Below are 17,095 nucleotides of genomic sequence, written 5' to 3'. Positions count from 1 at the left end.
CACTCTGACACTGTCTGAAACATCAGAATATGATAGTAATAATAATAATATCCATTCAATCCTTCCAGCAACCATATGGAGTAGGCACTGTTATTATCTCCATTTTACAGATGGGGAAATTGAGGCAATGAGAAGATAGGCAATGAGTGTTAGGTCACATGTGGGGCAAAATGAGACTTGGACCCAGAGACTGGGGTTCAGAATCTGTATCTGCTGCCTTTAGGGTCCCAATCCAGAGCCAGGGGAGAGCTCAGCCTTTGAGAAGTCGATGCAGTGAAATGGAGGGAGGCCCTGGGACAGCCCAGCTCTCACCAGCAGCGTCCGCCCCTCCCTCCCCTCCCCTCCACCCGCCGCCTGGCACAGCCTTCCCAGAACCCACTTATGAACAGACTGACCTAATGCAGGCTGGGGCTGGATGGCTGAGACCAGACAAACAGGCAGTGGCCCGGAGAGGCTGTGTGAGCTGGTGCCAAGGCGGGCATGGGGTGGGAGGGATAACACCTGGTGTGTCACAGGGCAGCTGGGGGTTGGACACCAGTTAGACCTCTGCAAAACAGCCCTTGCCCACCAACTGCCCCAAGAGGGAGGCTGGGCAGGATGCCAAGTCACATTTAATGCATTGATGAGAAACCGAGAGGTGGCTATTTATAACCTTTCCATTTGCCTGCCAACTGAGAACTGAGTGAGCGTAGTAACATCCCACAAGCAGATTGCAGATGAGCCCACCCCCCTGTTAACACAGACAGCTAGCGTGCCTTGCCACATGGGCTCATTTTTTCTCATAACCGGGGAAACCGAGGTCCTCTTATTCCCCATAGCTGGGACAAGGCTGGGAATAGAACCCAGAAGGACTCAGCCCACCCAACAAATCACCTGGGCTGCCCGGTCAGGACCCTGCCAACAGTTCCTTCGAGGACAAAAGTCTTCTCAGTTTTTTGTGGGAATCTTTGAAACATTTTACCACCTGCTACTGATGCTTTTGAACTGTGGTGCTGGAGAAGACTCTTGAGAGTCCCTTGGACTGCAAGGAGATCCAACCAGTGCATCCTAAAGGAGATCAGTCCTGGGTGTTCTTTGGAAGGAATGATGCTAAAGCTGAAACTCCAGTACTTTGGCCACCTCATGTGAGGAGTTGACTCATTGGAAAAGACTCTGATGCTGGGAGGGATTGGGGGCAGGAGGAGAAGGGGACGACAGAGGATGAGATGGCTGGATGGCATCACCGACTCAATGGACATGAGTTTGAGTGAACTCCGGGAGTTGGTGATGGACAGGGAGGCCTGGCGTGCTGCGATTCATGGGGTGGCAAAGAGTCGGACACGACTGAGTGACTGAACTGAACTGAACTGAACTGTCATCTTTCCTCACCCACCCCTTCCTCCCCACACTCTTCCTTTCTCTTTGATATTAAAATATTTTCCTCTTTCTTGTTTATGTCTTTTTATTAAGGCAATCATCATAACACAATAGGGAACATAGAGGGGGATGGGATGCCCTCAGCCCTCCACAGATGGAGACTCACCCAGCCTCAGCCAACTCTCTAATAAATGCTATTGGTAGACCCAAGGCTCAAATCAGAGTACTCCACCCACATTGATTATAATGTCAAGGTGGCTCCCTCAGGCTGTGGCCTCCCCCAGGCTATATCTCCTGATGCATTTAGAATTTGCCATCCTCCTCAGGCTTCCCAAGTGGTGCTAGTAGTAAAGAATCGGCCTGCAAATGCAGGAGACACGAGAGCTGCGAGTTCAATCTCTAGGTCAGGAAGATCCCCTGGAGAAGGAAATGACAACCAGCTCCAGCATTCTCTCCTGGGAAATCCCATGGATACAGGAGCCTGGCGGGCTACAGTCCATGGGGTCACAAAGAGTCAGACAAGACTGAGCAACTAACACAACACACAGACACCTTCCTGCCACTGGTGCTCTCAGCACCCTGCCCAGATGAGGATCTGGTCACTGTGGTTGAAATTCAAGCAAGCGCACCAGAAATGAATCAAGAAAGCATCCACCTTTGGAGAAATCTGATGTTTGGTTTATTCTTACTCTGTAGTGATCTTTTGTGGCAAGAGGTTCACAGAGGCGTCCCCAGTGTGATGACTTTTTGAGGGACAGGTGTTGCTGCTCTGTGCCTCAGTTTCCCCCTTGTTGTTGGAAGGATCAAATGAAATGATACATGTGTAGTGCCTAGAACAGTGTCTGGCCCAACACACCTTTCGTCAGTGTTTGTTGTGGTAGCTGCTGCTGCTGCTGCTGCTAAGTTGCTTCAGTCGTGTCCGACTCTGTGCAACCCCATAGACGGCAGCCCACCAGGCTCCCCCGTCCCTGGGATTCTCCAGGCAAGAACACTGGAGTGGGTTGCCATTTGCTTTTCCAATGCATGAAAGTGAAAAGTGAAAGTGAAGTCGCTCAGTCGTGTCCGACTCTTGGAGATCCCATGGACTGCAGCCTACCAGGCTCCTCTGTCCATGGGATTTTCCAGGCAAGAGTACTGGAGTGGGGTGCCATTGCTGATGCTGGTGTCATTCAATTCTGGCTTTGGAGAGCTTTAGGCAGGACACCAGTCAAAGCCCTATGGGCTTGCTCACATGGACTGCTCCTAGCCTCACTCTTCCAGGCTGAGTCTTCCCTACTTGCAGACTGTCCAGCTTCCAGTGGGGGCCTCCAAAGCTCCATCATCAGCTCTCATGTTGTTGCCCCCTTTTCCCAGATACCATCGGTGGGGTGTGGACACTAACACGAATGAGAGGTACAATCACTTGGGATCACAGAAGTGGAGGCTGCCAGGTTCAGAGATTCACGACTTCCCGTCTCATTTCCTGCCGGCCCGTAATGATGCTGCCACGGTCCCCACCCCCACCCCTGTCTCCTCCTCACACCTCTTCCTCCCTCCAGAGTCTGCGGTTCCTCCTCTGTCACAGTTTCCACATCTCTTAACAAGATGTTTCTGCCTTTGGTTTTTGACTCACAAAATGGTTTGTTACCCACAAAGCCATTGTCTGTCGACTTCCTGCCCTGGAAGATGCAGATTCTATTTCCACCATCCTCTTCTGATGTGAAGATACCACTCAGCCTCCCGGGGCCTCAGTTTCCAAATCCATAGCTGAGAATAATAACAGAACTTACCTCATGAGGGGCTTTCCTGGTGGCTCAGATGATAAAGAATCTGCCTGCTAATGCAGGAGACACAGGTTCAGTCCTTGGGTTGGGAAGATCCCCTGGAGAAGGGCGTGGCAACCCACTCTAGTATTTTTAATTGGGAAATCCCATGGGCAGAGGAGCCTGCTGGGTTACAGTCCATGGGGTCACAAAAGAGTCGGTCGGGACTTATCGACTAAACAACAACAACAACAAATGTCATAAGGTTGTTTGAGGAGTAAATGAACTCACTCAAGTGATGTCCTTAGAACAGGACCTTGGCTGCTGTTGTTGTTATAATCACCATCATCATTTTTGGTTTCTCTGTTAGTTATTTTCATAACTCTCAACAAGAAAGATTTTCAGTTCTTACTTTTTCTCTTCCTCGGTCTGAGGGCCTCGGAAGACTGAGGGCCTGGCAGTCAAGGGGCATGGACAGTCATCAGCTGCTGAAAACAGTATCCTTGGGTGACACTGCAGCAGGAGAAAAGGGCCAGCTGGACTGCTGCCGAGAAAGATCCAGAATTCTGCCTGGTCTGAGCCATGATTAGTTTAGGTATCTGCCACAGTAGTGGAACCAGTTGCCTAGGCTTTTACTTTTCCCTCAATATTTAGTTATGAAAACTTTCAAACCGACAGAAAAGTTAAGCGCGGTTTACCATAATATGCATATATCTTCATCTAGATGTTGCAATTGTTGACATTTTTCCATGTTTGCCTCATCATATACCTGTCTTTGGGCTTCCCTGGTGGCACAGACAGTAAAGAATCTGCCTGCAATGCAGGAGACTGGGATTCAATCCCTGGGTTGGGAAGATCTGCTGGAGAAGGGAATGGCTACCCATTCCAGTAATTCTTGCCTGGAGAATTCCAGGGACAAAGGAGCCTGGCAGGCTACAGTCCATGGGGTTGCAAAGAGTCAGACGAGTGACTGGGCACACCACATACCTGTCTTTCCCTTCTTTCGTTCATTGATCCGTATGGTTTATCTGACGAAGTTTGAAAACATGTGTTTATTTGGCTGTGCCAGGTCTTGGTTGTGGCACACAGGATCTTCCATCTTTGCTGCGGCGTGCGGGATCTCTAGTTGCAGCATGTGAACTCTTAGTTTCAGCATGTGGGATCTAGTTCCCTGACCAGAGATGGAACTGGAGCCCCTGGAGTTGGGAGCACAGAGTCTTAGCCACCAGACCACCAGGGAAGTCCCCTCTGATGGACAATAAGTTAAAGTATTTAAAAGCAGTACTCTTAAACCCTTAAACATTTTAGCATTCAAGTCACTAGAGTTCAATGTTCACAGTTCAAAATGAGCTAAATTTTGCATAAGTGAAAAGCACACACTTTACTTGTGCAGTTTTGACTAGTGCATATACTGTAGTGATATATAGTAGTAGTGGACTAGCCATAGTGGTTTAGTCGCTAAGTCGTGTCCAGCTCTTGTGCCCCCATGGACTGTAGCCTGCCAGGCTCATCTGTCCATGGGATTGTCCAGGCAAAAATACCGGGGTGGGTTTCCATTTCCTGCTCCAGAGGATCTTCCCGACCTAGGGGTTGGATCCATGCGCGTTGCAGGTGCATGCTTTACCAACTGAGCTACCAGGGAAGCCCAACAAACCCCTATTCAGATAATGAACATTTCCATCATCCCATAAAGTTTCTTTTTATCCCCCCACTCCAGCCCCTAAAGCAATCATGGTTCTGATATTTTTATACATTAACTGTTAAATTATTAAAGTTGATACATGTATGCTCTGGGAGTGACCTTAATTAAAAATTTTGTTGGTTGGTGGCTAGAAATTCACTGTTCCCGTCTACAGAATATGGAGACCATAGTCAACGCCATGGGAGAAGGCAATGGCACCCCACTCCAGTACTCTTGCCTGGAAAATTCCATGGACAGAGGAGCCTGGTAGGCTGCAGTCCATGGGGTCGCCAAGAGTCGGACACGACTGAACAACTTCACTTTCACTTTTCACTTTCATGCATTGGAGAAGGAAATGGCAACCCACTCTAGTATTCTTGCCTAGAGAATCCCAAGGATGGGGGAGCCTGGTGGGCTGCCATCTATGGGGTCACACAGAGTCGGACACGACTGAAGCGACGCAGCAGCAGCAGCAGCAGCAGTCAACACCATGATACCAGCAGTGCCTGGGACTGGAGATGCAGTGCTGACAGCCAGGCCCATTCTGGTGAGGGCCGTGGTCTGAGCCCTGAATGAGCCATAGTATTTAAGTTCCTGTGCCGTCTTGCGTGCATAACTCCTCCTGGATGTACCACATAAGATGCTACTGGCCAAAATAAGGGAAGAACAAGTTCCAAACATCTTAAAATTAAAAGCCTTTATTATTTGACAAAACACAGTTCCATTAGGTAGGAAGGCTCTACAGAGGTCAATGCATGAGTTGACTGGTATCCTCATGGACTAGGATTTCCTGGCATGTTGGCAACGTCATCCCTCGAGGTGGCAATATGGCTGCCATGATTCCAGCCATTATTTCTGATAGATGCAAAACATTATAATTTCACACTTCATTTTGCTAAAATTCTACTCTGCCTGCTTTCTTCGCATATTTGAAGTGTCTAGCCTCTCTGGTTTGGCTCTTTGCTTTGCTCCGTGGAATTCTTGACTTTGGTTTTGAGGATCTTAGCTCTTCTAAGTGGAAAAGGTACTTTCTTTGAAGTGAGAAAATCAGACCCTCCTCAGCATCATTAAACTCCTCATGAAAATATTCTTTGTAGGCCCTATGAACTTCAGAGACAATTAATAGATCTCATGAAAGAAAACTTGAACCTTCCAAAATCTGTAATTCTGATTTGTTGTCTTACTTAATAATTTATTTCCCTGAGAATAATACTTAACTTGGCATGTAGATTCTGAAAAGGATAAATATTTGTGAGTTTTTTCTTTGTTAAATCAGAAGAATGTTATTACCACCCCCCTCTTATCTCACATGGTTGGAGGGGAAAAGAAACACAGACTCTCTTACGATTTTGCTTTAGACTAAGTGTTTAGAAGAATCAAATCCCATGGCAATTAATGCCTCCTCACATTGCCCTATTTTCTGTGGGAGGCTGAAAAAGGAAGTTTCCCCTGTGTTATTTTTTTAAGAGAAGCACAGTTTATCCCAGAAATCTTCCACTAACCACTCCCCAACCGACTTCCCCTCATATTATCTTGGGCAGTAGGGGTCACACAGAGTCGGACACGACTGAAGTGACTTAGCAGCAGCAGCAGTTGTGTGTCATAGCCCCTTTTAGAACCAATCTCTAGCAAAAAGACAAGCACCATGACAAGCTTAGACTGATTTTTCTAAATACATGTACAGGGCTAACAGACAAGCTAATAAAATCAGGGCTCTGCCTACAAAGAAGAAGAAAGGAAAATGGATTTGCATATTAATAATGCAGATTCCCAGTTCCTGCTGCTGGTTGCTCCTAGGGTTGTCCCACTTCTGGCCTGACACTTTGATTCTTCTTTTCTCCCTCTGGTTGAGTGAACTTCAAACACTCAGGCCTCAAAAAATAGGAGCCTCTCAAGAAGGAGTGGCTTAGGAGTAAAGGAAGTACCTGCCCACATCTCTCAAGGGGAAAGTACCTAAACTTGACTGTCTGCATATCTTTGAGGCTTTATTATCAATCAGACTTTCTGTTGCAAGTAACTAGATTTAAGCACAAAGAGAACTTACTGATTCTTAGAATGGAGAAGTCCAAGGGGAATTGGATTTCAGGCATGGCTGAATCCAGGTGCCTGTAGATTCAGGACTGTGCCTCTCTCCTTCTCTCACCTCTGTTTCCCCCAATATTGATTTCATTTTCAGGCAGGTCCTTTCCTCCCCGAGCAGTTGTAACCTTACAGCTTACCAGATAAGTCACCAAGTCAGAACAAAAACTCAGCTTTCTGAGCAGCTCTGACGAAAGTCCTACAGCTCTCAGTGGCTTTATTTGGATGATGTGCTCATTTCTGAAGCTGGGGGGTGAGGTTGGCCCCATCCAGATCACACAAAGAGAACAGAAGGATGGTTCCCAAAAGGAGATGAGATGTGGGAATTAATGCCCATGAGGCTAACTTATCTCTTATATAGAGAGAGTCAGCCATTGGAGGCACCAAACAATCCTGTTTTATCATAAAGAGCAGTTTAGTTGCTAACAGGGTGATAAGGGGCTAAATTAGCTGGAGGTGGTCAGGGAAGGCATTGCGGAAAAGCCGATGTTGGAAGCAGAACCCTGAGGGATAAAAGAAAGTATTTCAGAGGAAGGGACCTACAAGGGCAGATGACCAGAGGGAAATCAACATTTGATGGATGAGTGCATAAATACATGAATGAATGGATGTACGGATGGAAGCCTATAGGTGGGGACTGTATATGAGAGCCCATCTCTCTGCTCAGAAGGAACCCATGAGCCCTCATAGTGAGGTAGGAGATACATGGGCTTCAGGTTGGAAATTTATAATCAGCCACCCTTCTGCTTGCATTTCTTGAGATAAGAGATAGGTAGGCTCCAGTTGAGGAATTTACAGGGAACAAAAACAGGGTAAATAGCCAGTCTTTGTCTCTTACCTCAAGGGAATAATCACGGCAAGGACAAAGAAAGGAAAAAACCCTGTCTGATAATGGAGACACTACACATGCGCAGAAAGGCTCCTAGGAGTCAAAAGTCAGAGGATAATTCCAGGCTATCATGAGTCTTACTTCTCCCAGAAGCCTTCACTTCGAGTTCCATTTTGGCTAAAGTATGCATGTGCACCCCAGGGGAGGGTCCTGAGACAAATTAACCAGGAGGGGACAAAGGGAGGTGATTGGCCTGAGGGAAGATGAAGACCCGGAAAATTGATCCTTTATAAAGGATTCAAAGTTCCCAAAGGCGTGACTCTGCGCCTTTTCGCATATATTTTTCTTTTCAATAAACTTCTTGCTTTACTCTTTGCCTTCTGCCTCCTTGTCTAAACTTGTTCTTGACTAGGCAGGCAAGACTAGAGACTCTAGCCCTAACTGCTGGCTCCTGTAATCCAGTGGTTAGGACTCCCGGTCTGGGAAACAAAGACCTTGCTTCCAGCTGCAGCTTACTGCCCCACGCAACCAAAATTAGTAGTGATGAGGGAGCTTGAGTTGGACTGTAGACCTTGAGGGGAGGTGGGGCATGCAGCTGTTGCCTGCAATGAGGAGATGAAGGGGTGTTTGGACTCCCCAAGAGCCAAGAGGAGGGGCAGAGAGTGGACCCCACCTTGGAGACCACGTCTCACTCTCCTCCCTCTACTCCTGAGGCTCCTGCAGCTGCCCCGAACCCGTCTCCCTGTGCAAAGCTTCCCCTCGCCTCCCTCTCTCCCTCTCCCACAGCGTCCTCACTTCCTCTTTTCTGTTCCTCAAACAGACCAAGCTTGTTCTCACCTCTGGTCCTTTGTGCCTGCTGTTACCACTGCCTGGAACACTCTTCCACAAGCACTTTGCGAGGCTAGCTCCTTCTTAGCTCTCAGGTCTCAGCCACGTGTGCCCATCTCAGAGCCGCCCACCTGGACCACCCCAAATGAATCACAGCCCCTTCCCAATCCCACTGACCTACTTTATTTTCTTTCTTGGAAACTGTCCTGTTTGTGAGCCTGTCAAAGTCCCAGCTGTCACCCCAGTGCCCTGGACCACAGTAGGTGTTCCAAGCACTCAGGATCCAGCAGCTCAGAGCACCCCCCTTGCCGGGGACTAACACCTCTGTGCTCCCTGTTTTCCTTAGTGTGCTAGTGCCCTCTCTGCACCTCAGCTTCCTCCTCTGTGAAATGGGCACAGCAATAGACATGACCTCTGACAACGTATGTAAAGCGCACAGAGCATGTGCAGCCTGGCTCACAGTAGGTCCCTCATAAGTGAGCCTCTGTATTGTTATTATTAGCAGTTCAGGTTTGCTATGATGTCTTTGGGAGGGAGTCGGGCAGATTCTAGCCACAACTGGGGCTTCCTGACTTTGTGACCCTCTTGAAGTAACCACCTCACACTAGGATCGTTTTCTCATTGTAAACATGGGGCTCACTGAAGCATCACCACGCTACTTCACTCCCCACCCTCCCCTACACACACACACACACACACACACACACACAGCTCTTCAGGTTAATGAGTTCATGCAGACAAGTCAGTGCAGCGCTCTAGGCAGCAAAAGGAAAGTGATGGAGGATGTAATTTGTTCTACCAACTATAATCTTCCCTGGTGGCTCAGTAGTAAAGAACCCGCCTGCACTGCAGGAGATGCAGGAGACAAGGGTTCGATCCTGGGTCGGGAAGATCCCCTGGAGGAGGACAAGGCAATCCACTGCCATATTCTTGCCTGGAGAATCCCATGGACAGAGGAGCCTGGCAGGCTACAGTCCGTGGGGTTGCAAAGCGCCAGACACGACTGAAGCGTTTCAGCATACACGCACACAGCTATAATCTGGAGAAGAGTTTCTTGATGTGACTTTAGCAATGACCTCCACCTCCAATCTTTCTCCTCCCCTTACTTCAGCTTTCAAGAATCAACTAGGGGCTGTCCCCCTAATGTAGGGAAGATAGGGGCATCAAGTATCTATCCCAGCTCTCTTGTTTGCCCAGGTTGTCACCGGGTGAAGGCAGCTGGATTGAAAATGTACTCCCAAGAGGATTGGGAGTAGGGGTGGGGAGGGGAACTGGAAGTTCCCCAGCCTCCAAGACCTCTTTCTCTCTCTATCACTCAGAGCTAAGTGGGCTTAACCCTTAGGTCCCTGGGGGATTGGAGACAAGAACTTGGGAAGACCAGGTGTTTTTTTGTGTTTTAAAGACATTGATGGGTTCCTCCCCCCCACCACAAACTTTTAAAAACATGTAACAAAAATGTGAGGTCTGACAAGTCAGACATAGTGTTCTTACCCTTGAAAAAAAAAATTGCAAGTAAGGACATGGAAAACAAAACTACTAAATGAAAAAACATTGCTTTCTGATTTTGAAATGGGCAAAAGACCTGAAAAGACACTTCGACAAAGAAAACTATACAGATGGCAAATAAACATGTGAAAAGACACTCCGCATCACATGTCATTAGGGAAATGCAAGTTTAAACGAAAGTGAGGCGCTCCTAATGGACTTCCCTGATGACTCAGCAGTAAATAATTTTCCTGCAATGCAAGAGACACAGGAGACTTGGGTTCGATCCCTGGGTCAGGAAGATCCCTTGGAGGAGAAAATGGCAAACCGCTCCAGTATTCTTGCCTGGAAAATCTCATAGAGGATCCTGGCGGGATACAATCCACAGGGTCTCAAAGAGTCGGACATGACTCAGCACACAGGAGCACTCATTCGTTGCTGGTGGGAATGCATTTTGGAAGACAGCTTGTCAATATCTTATAAAATTAAACATACCATTACCATATAATCCAGTAACTGTACCCCTTAGTATTTACCCAAAAAATTGAAAATTTATGTCCACACAAAATACTATACATGGATGTTTGCATGCTGTGCGTGCTAAGTCACTTCATTCGTGTCCAACTCTTTGCGACTCTATGGACTGTAGCCCACCAAGCTACTCTGTCCATGGGATTCTCCAGGCAAGAATACTGGAGTGGGTTGCCATGCCCTCCTCCAGGAGATCTTCCCGACATGGGGGATTGAACTTACATCTACCTGCATCTTCTGCATTGCAGGCAGATTCTTTATCTACTGAGTCACCTGGGAAGCCACGTGGATGTTTATTGCAGCTTTATTCATAATTGCCAAAACTTGGAAGCAACCAAGATGTCCTTCGGTAGATGAATGGATTAGCAAGCTGTGGTACATGCCAACAATGAATATTATGTAGCAGTAAAAAGATATCAAACCATGAAAAGGCAAGGAAGGAACTTAAATGCATATTTCTAAGTGAAAGATGCCAATCTGAAAGGCTACATACTGTATGATTCTGACTATGACATTTGGAAAAGACACACTATGGAGACAGTAAAAAGAGCAGTGATTACCAGTGATGAGGGGTAAGGGAGGGATGAATATAGAGGATTTTTTGGGTAATAAGACTGGCCAAGATTAGGGTATTAGATTGGCCAAGAAAACCCAAATGAATTTTTTGGCCAACCCAATATTCTGTATGACAGTACAACAATGGATACGTGTCATTATGTGTGCATGCTAAGTCACTTCTGTTATGTCTGACTCTTTGCAGCCCTATGAACTGTAGCCCCTCAGGCTCCTCTGTCCATGGGATTCTCCAGGCAAGAATACAGGAGTGGGTGGCATGCCTCCCTCCAGGGGATCTTCCCAACCCAGGAATCAAACCCGCATCTCTTACGTCTCCTGCATTGGCAGATGGGTTCTTTACCACTAGCGCCACCTGGGAAGCTCACATGTCATTATACATTTGCTCAAACCCCCAGAACGTGCAACACAAAGAGTGAACTGTAATGTAAACCATGGACTTGGGTGATTATGATGTATCAGTGTAGGTTCATCAATTGTAACAAATGGACCTCTGTGGTGGGAGGCGCTGATAATGAGGAAGTTGTGCCTGTGTGGGAGTAAATGAGAACTTGCTCTACTTTCTGTTCAGTTTTGCTGTGAACCTAAAATTGCTCTAAAAAGGTTATTAATAAAAATTGCTATCAACCACAGTGATTTCCAAACTTCCTTGACTCTAAGAAAGTCACTTTACATCATAACTCAGAATGAACACAGGCTCACAGCAAAAGTCTCCCAAAATAACACTTCCTGACAAACACTGATACTTTGAAATTCCTCTTCCCTTCTACTTGGTTTCTTTTTTTTTTTTTAAATGTTTCTTATGACCTTCTAAACCGATCTTGTGAGCCACCAATGAGTCACTATCCACAGTTTGCAAAGGTCTCATTACATGCAAGAAAGGATGGCTTAACACCAGGCGAAAGTGGAGGGGTTGGACACAAACAATATTCTTTTATACCAAATACATCTTTTTGTAGTTTAATTTTTTAATTGAAACATACTTGATTTACAATGTTGTGTTAGTTTCAGGTATACAGCAAAGTGACTCAGTTATACATACATAAATATCTAATTTTTTCAGATTCTGTTCCCTTATAAGGAAACATTGAGCATAGTTCCCTGTGCTAGAGTAGGTCCTTGTTGGTTATCTATTTTATATATCAGTTCATTTCAGTCGCTAGGTCATGTCCATCTCTTTGCAACCCCATGGACTGCAGCATGCTTGGCTTCCCTGTCCATCACCAACTCCCAGAGTTTACTCCAACTCATGTCCATTGAGTCGGTGATGCCATCCAACCATCTCATCCTCTGTCATCTCCTTCTCCTCCTGCCTTCAATCTTTCCCAGCATCAGGGTCTTTTCTAGCGAGTCAGTTCTTCGCATCAGGTGGCCAAAGTATTGGAGTTTCAGCTTCAGCATGAGTCCTTCCAATAAATATTCAGGACTGATTTCCTCGAAGTCCAAGGGACTCTCAAGAGTTTTCTCCAACACCAAAGTTCAAAAGCATCAATTCTTCAGCACTCAGTGATCTTTATAGTCCAACTCTCATATCCATACATGACTACTGAAAAAACTGTAACTTTAACTAGAAGGATCTTTGTTGGCAAAGTAATGTCTCTGCTTTTTAATATGCTGTCTAGGTTGGTCATAACTTTTCTTCCAAGGAGCAAGCATCTTTTAATTTCATGGCTGAAGTCACCGTCTGCAGTGAGTTTGGAGCCCAAAAAAATAGTCTCTCACTGTTTCCATTGTTTCCCCATCTATTTGCCATGAGGTGATTGGACCGGATGTCATGATCTTCATTTTCTTAATGTTGAGTTTTAAGCCAACTTCCTCACTCTCCTCTTTCACTTTCATCAAGAGGTTTTTTAGTTCTTCTTTGCTTTCTACCACAAGGGTGGTGTCATCTGCATATCTGAGGTTATTGATATTTCTCCTGGCAATCTTGATCCCAGCTTGTGCTTCATCCAGCCCACCATTTCACATGATGTACTCTGCACATAAGTTAAACAAGCAGGGTGACAATATGCAGCCCTGATGTACTCCTTTCCCTATTTGGAACCAGTCTGTTGTTCCATGACCAGTTCTAACTGTTGCCTCCTGACCTGCATACAGATTTCTTAGGAGGCTGGTCAGGTGGTCTGGTATTACCATCTCTTTAAGAATTTTCCAGTTTGTTGTGATCTACACAGTCAAAGGCTTTGACGTAGTCAATAAAGCAGAAGTAGATGTTTTTCTGGAACTCTCTTGCTTTTTCGATGATCCAATGGATGTTGACAGTTTGATCTCTGGTTCCTTTATATACAGCAGTGTATATATATTAATCCCAAATTCCTAATTTATTCCTCCCCACTTTCCCCCTTTGGTAGCTGTAAGTTTGTTTTCTATGTTTGTGGATCTGTTTCTATTCTGTATACAAGTTTATTTTATGCTGAATACATTGTGCTTAATGAAAACATCCTAGTTTGCTTTTTTTTAAAAAAAAAATCTGACAGATGGAGAGTGTGCCATGGATAGGCACAGATAGGGAAAGCTAATTCTGTGGGACTAATTTCATTAATTCTTTCACTCATTCAACAAATCTGTGCTGGGAGCCGGGGTGCTGTAGCCGGGAGTCAGCTACAGTGTTGTGCTGGCGCTCCCTCCTAGCAGCTGGCAAGAACTGATTGGGGAATTTTTCGGGAATTTTGGTTGAAATCACATTAGTGACTTGAAATTGCCCATGGTGGGAGATTTTACACTGTGGAAATCAGCAAATGCTACCAGTCAGTACTCACACCCCTCAATTTTGCCCCAGATCCCATTGTTAAACATTCACGAGCACACTGGGGGTCAGCAGTGACCAACACCTGGTCCCCACACAGACAGAGCTTATGTTATAAAGAAGGTAGCATGAGGAGCGTGGTTTACAGAAATATCAGCAAAAATAAACATGATAAATGCTATGAAAGGAAAAGTTTAGGAATTCATGAGAGCATATACAAGGGGGCTCCAAAAAGTCTTCCCTGGAGACATGAAATTTGATCAGACTTGAAGGATGGTAGGATTTAACTAGACAAAGAACGCACGGAAAAGCATTTCAGGGAGCCGGTGGTGTGGTAGAGCACCTGGCGTGGTAGACGTGGAACCAGCTTGCCCGCGACCATAGCGGGCAGATGAGGACTGTCAGATGGCAATACAAGGAAGCTGCTTTCGACCAAAATTAAGACGGTCTTCCTTGACTAGCCAGAGGCAGGACTCCTTCCATTCTGCCTCATAAGACATTGCTCTTGGTTAACCTGTACCAGGGGAATCAGGGGATGTGACTCTTGCCACACGTGAGGAGTCCTCTCAGACACCGTTGTCAAGATGTTACGGGCATTCCTTTCCAACTGATGCTTCTTACTTAGCGTGTAAGCTTGAGGTGATTGCCTAAGCTCTCCATATCACATCTATTAATAAAACATGGGGGCCATCTTGGTACCCACCTCATAGGGTTGTTCTGAGGATTATAAGAGATAATACATGTAGTATAGTATCTGGCACATAATAAGTGCTCAATAAAGTTAGCTACCACCGTTAGTGGAATCTCCAACTTCCCTACTTTCCCCTCAAACCAAACATCTTAGATATGAGGCAGGCTTAAACAAGTTCTTTTACCGAGAGATCAATTTATTAGTTTTGACCCTGTTGCCAGCATCAGAACCCTACTTTCAAATAGACTTAAACAAAATAACCACAAAGGAGATGGAACTTACTGGTACACTAAAAAGTCCAGATGTGTTTGACTTCAGATGTAGTTGGATCCAGGTGCTCGGAGGACCACACTAGAAGTGGGTCTCTATTCCTTTTCCCTGCTCAATGTGACTCTGTGTTGACCTCCTTCTCAGGCTGATTCCTCCCAGCTGGGAGAAGCAGTGGCCCTTGGCAATTTCAGGATCAGCTCCTATCAGCTGAGGAACCCAGACAAAACAATAGCAATGGCCCCAGAATTGCCTCATTTGTCCAGCATAAACACACACCCATCTCAGAAACAATGACAATGGCCAGAGGTACAACTGGCTGGGCACAATGCATATGCCCATTCCTGGAGGTGGGAAAGAGGGTCATACACAAAACCGTAGGAGCTGAACATGTGGGTGAGGATTCCCTGAAGGAAAATATGGGTGCTGTTACCCAAAGAGGAGAGAATGGTTGTTGGGCAGGTAGGGGGAATGCAAGGGTATCCCCTACAGTTGAATAGATATCTGCTTGGAGGACTCAGGGCTTCCCAGGCAGCGCTAGTGTTAAAGAACCCTATTACGGATGCAGGGGCTTCCCTCATAGCTCAGTTGGTAAAGAATCTGCTTGCAATGAAGGAGACTGGGGTTCGATTCCTAGGTTGGGAAGATCCCCTGGAGAAGGAAATGGCAACCCAGTCCAGTATCCTTGTCTGGAGAATCCCATGGATTGTAGCCTGGGGTCATAAGACTCAGGTACAACTTAGCGACTAAATCACCAATGCAGGATGCTTAAGATGTGCGTATTCAATCCCTGGGTCAGGAAGATCCCCTGGAGTAGGAAATGGCAACCCACTGCAGTATTCTTGTCTGGAGAATCCCATGGACAGAGAGGCCTGGCAGGCTACAGTCCATGGAGTCACAAAGAGTCGGACACGACTGAAGCAACTTAGCATGCATGGAGGACTCAAGGGCATGAATTTAACCACCCTTCTTTCCTCCTTGAACCACATAAGGGAAGTGAGCCACCCAAGCTTTGCTCTTGGGAAGGAAGGTGTCAGGAGTGAAAGATTCTCTTTCTTGTTCATTCTTTTCTCAATCTTCCTCCTATAATCCCCTCTTTTTAGACTTTGAATCTGGTATTCCTCCTCTCTTCCCTGTGAAATTCTATCCTCCTATTTATTTTTTGGATTGCGGCTTCAGTCAGATACTACTAGAAGCTCTCCTCTGACAGTTCTCCTACTTCCAGTAGGTGAAGCCCACGTTTCAGGTTCTGATTGTGAAATAATAAGAATTTGGACTCACCAGAGAAGCAGGCGATAGGTGAATATCTATGAAGGAACTTGTATCTGGATTTGATCTTATGTACTCTGGGGAGATGAAACAGTCTCCATCACGGTGTTGTCTTTGAATGACGCTCAAACCTGAGGTCCACAGGGCAGGTAGTCAGGAAGGAAAGATAGATGTCAAGTTGATGAGAGTGAGAATAAGCTGGAACACAGAGCCCAGGCTGGACTCCATGAGGATGGGCTGAACCCCTTGCCCGTTCTTGTCACCTCTGATGACCTTGGTGTTGTGGGTGTCCTGATGGAGCCAGGGCTTTTTGTGCCCGTGTGCTCTGTCCTGTCCACCTCTTTGTGACCCCCATGGACTGTAGCCCCAGGGCCTTCACCATGGGGCTAAACACACATCTGGAGGGATTTCCCTGGTGGTTCTGTGATTAAGAATTCATCTTCCAATGCAAGAGACCCTGTTCAGGGAACTAAGATCCCACATGCCATGCGCTGACTAAGCTGCAACTATGGAAGCCCTCTCACTCTAGAGTCCTCGCCACAACTAGAGAGAAGCCACGCACCACAGTAAGACCCGACGCAGCCAAATAAGTAAATAAATATTTTTAAAACAAACAAAGAAAAACAAAAAAAACACACCTGGCCCAGGAGGAGGGAGGATTCAAAGGAAGGTGGAGCAGTGGCAGGACTAACGAAGTGAGCCAGCAGAAAAGAGATAGCATTAGGAGCTGCTAAATGGCGGCTACTTCCCCTCTCCCCACCCTGTCCTTAAATCTCCCATAAGAATCTCTTCTGTGGCTGAAAAAGGAATTCTGGGAAGTGTAGTTCTAATCTAAGTGAGTCAAATCATTACAAAGCTGCCACAGTCTATGTCACTTTACACTTAGGCATCTCTTTAAACCATATTTAATCTCCAAATAGAGTAATAAGAAAGTCACGCTTTTAGCTAAAATTAACTACAGTTTACCATCCAAGCTTTCCCCTGGATGAGCCTTCAATAGATTCCAGAGTTCCAAAAT

At 46.2% G+C, this 17,095-nt stretch overlaps 1 long non-coding RNA gene across 2 annotated transcripts; it reads right to left on the bottom strand.

Annotated features, from left to right (window-relative positions):
- Nucleotides 1-10,530: 10,530 nt before the first annotated feature.
- Nucleotides 10,531-16,832, bottom strand: LOC101906791 (uncharacterized). 2 transcript variants are annotated; one of them, XR_009491383.1, is made up of 4 exons: nt 16,716-16,832; nt 16,090-16,208; nt 14,824-15,018; nt 10,531-13,381 (listed from the first exon to the last, which is right to left on the bottom strand). It is a non-coding gene; the product is annotated as an uncharacterized lncRNA (long non-coding RNA). The 2 variants fall into 2 exon arrangements; XR_812790.4 differs by having other exon boundaries at nt 10,531-15,018.
- Nucleotides 16,833-17,095: the final 263 nt, after the last annotated feature.

This window comes from Bos taurus, chromosome 18 (genome assembly GCF_002263795.3).
Source record: "Bos taurus isolate L1 Dominette 01449 registration number 42190680 breed Hereford chromosome 18, ARS-UCD2.0, whole genome shotgun sequence".
NCBI classification, from domain to species: Eukaryota; Metazoa; Chordata; class Mammalia; order Artiodactyla; family Bovidae; genus Bos; species Bos taurus.
Note: the sequence above shows the minus strand (reverse complement) of the source record. Positions and strands in the feature narration are given on the sequence as shown.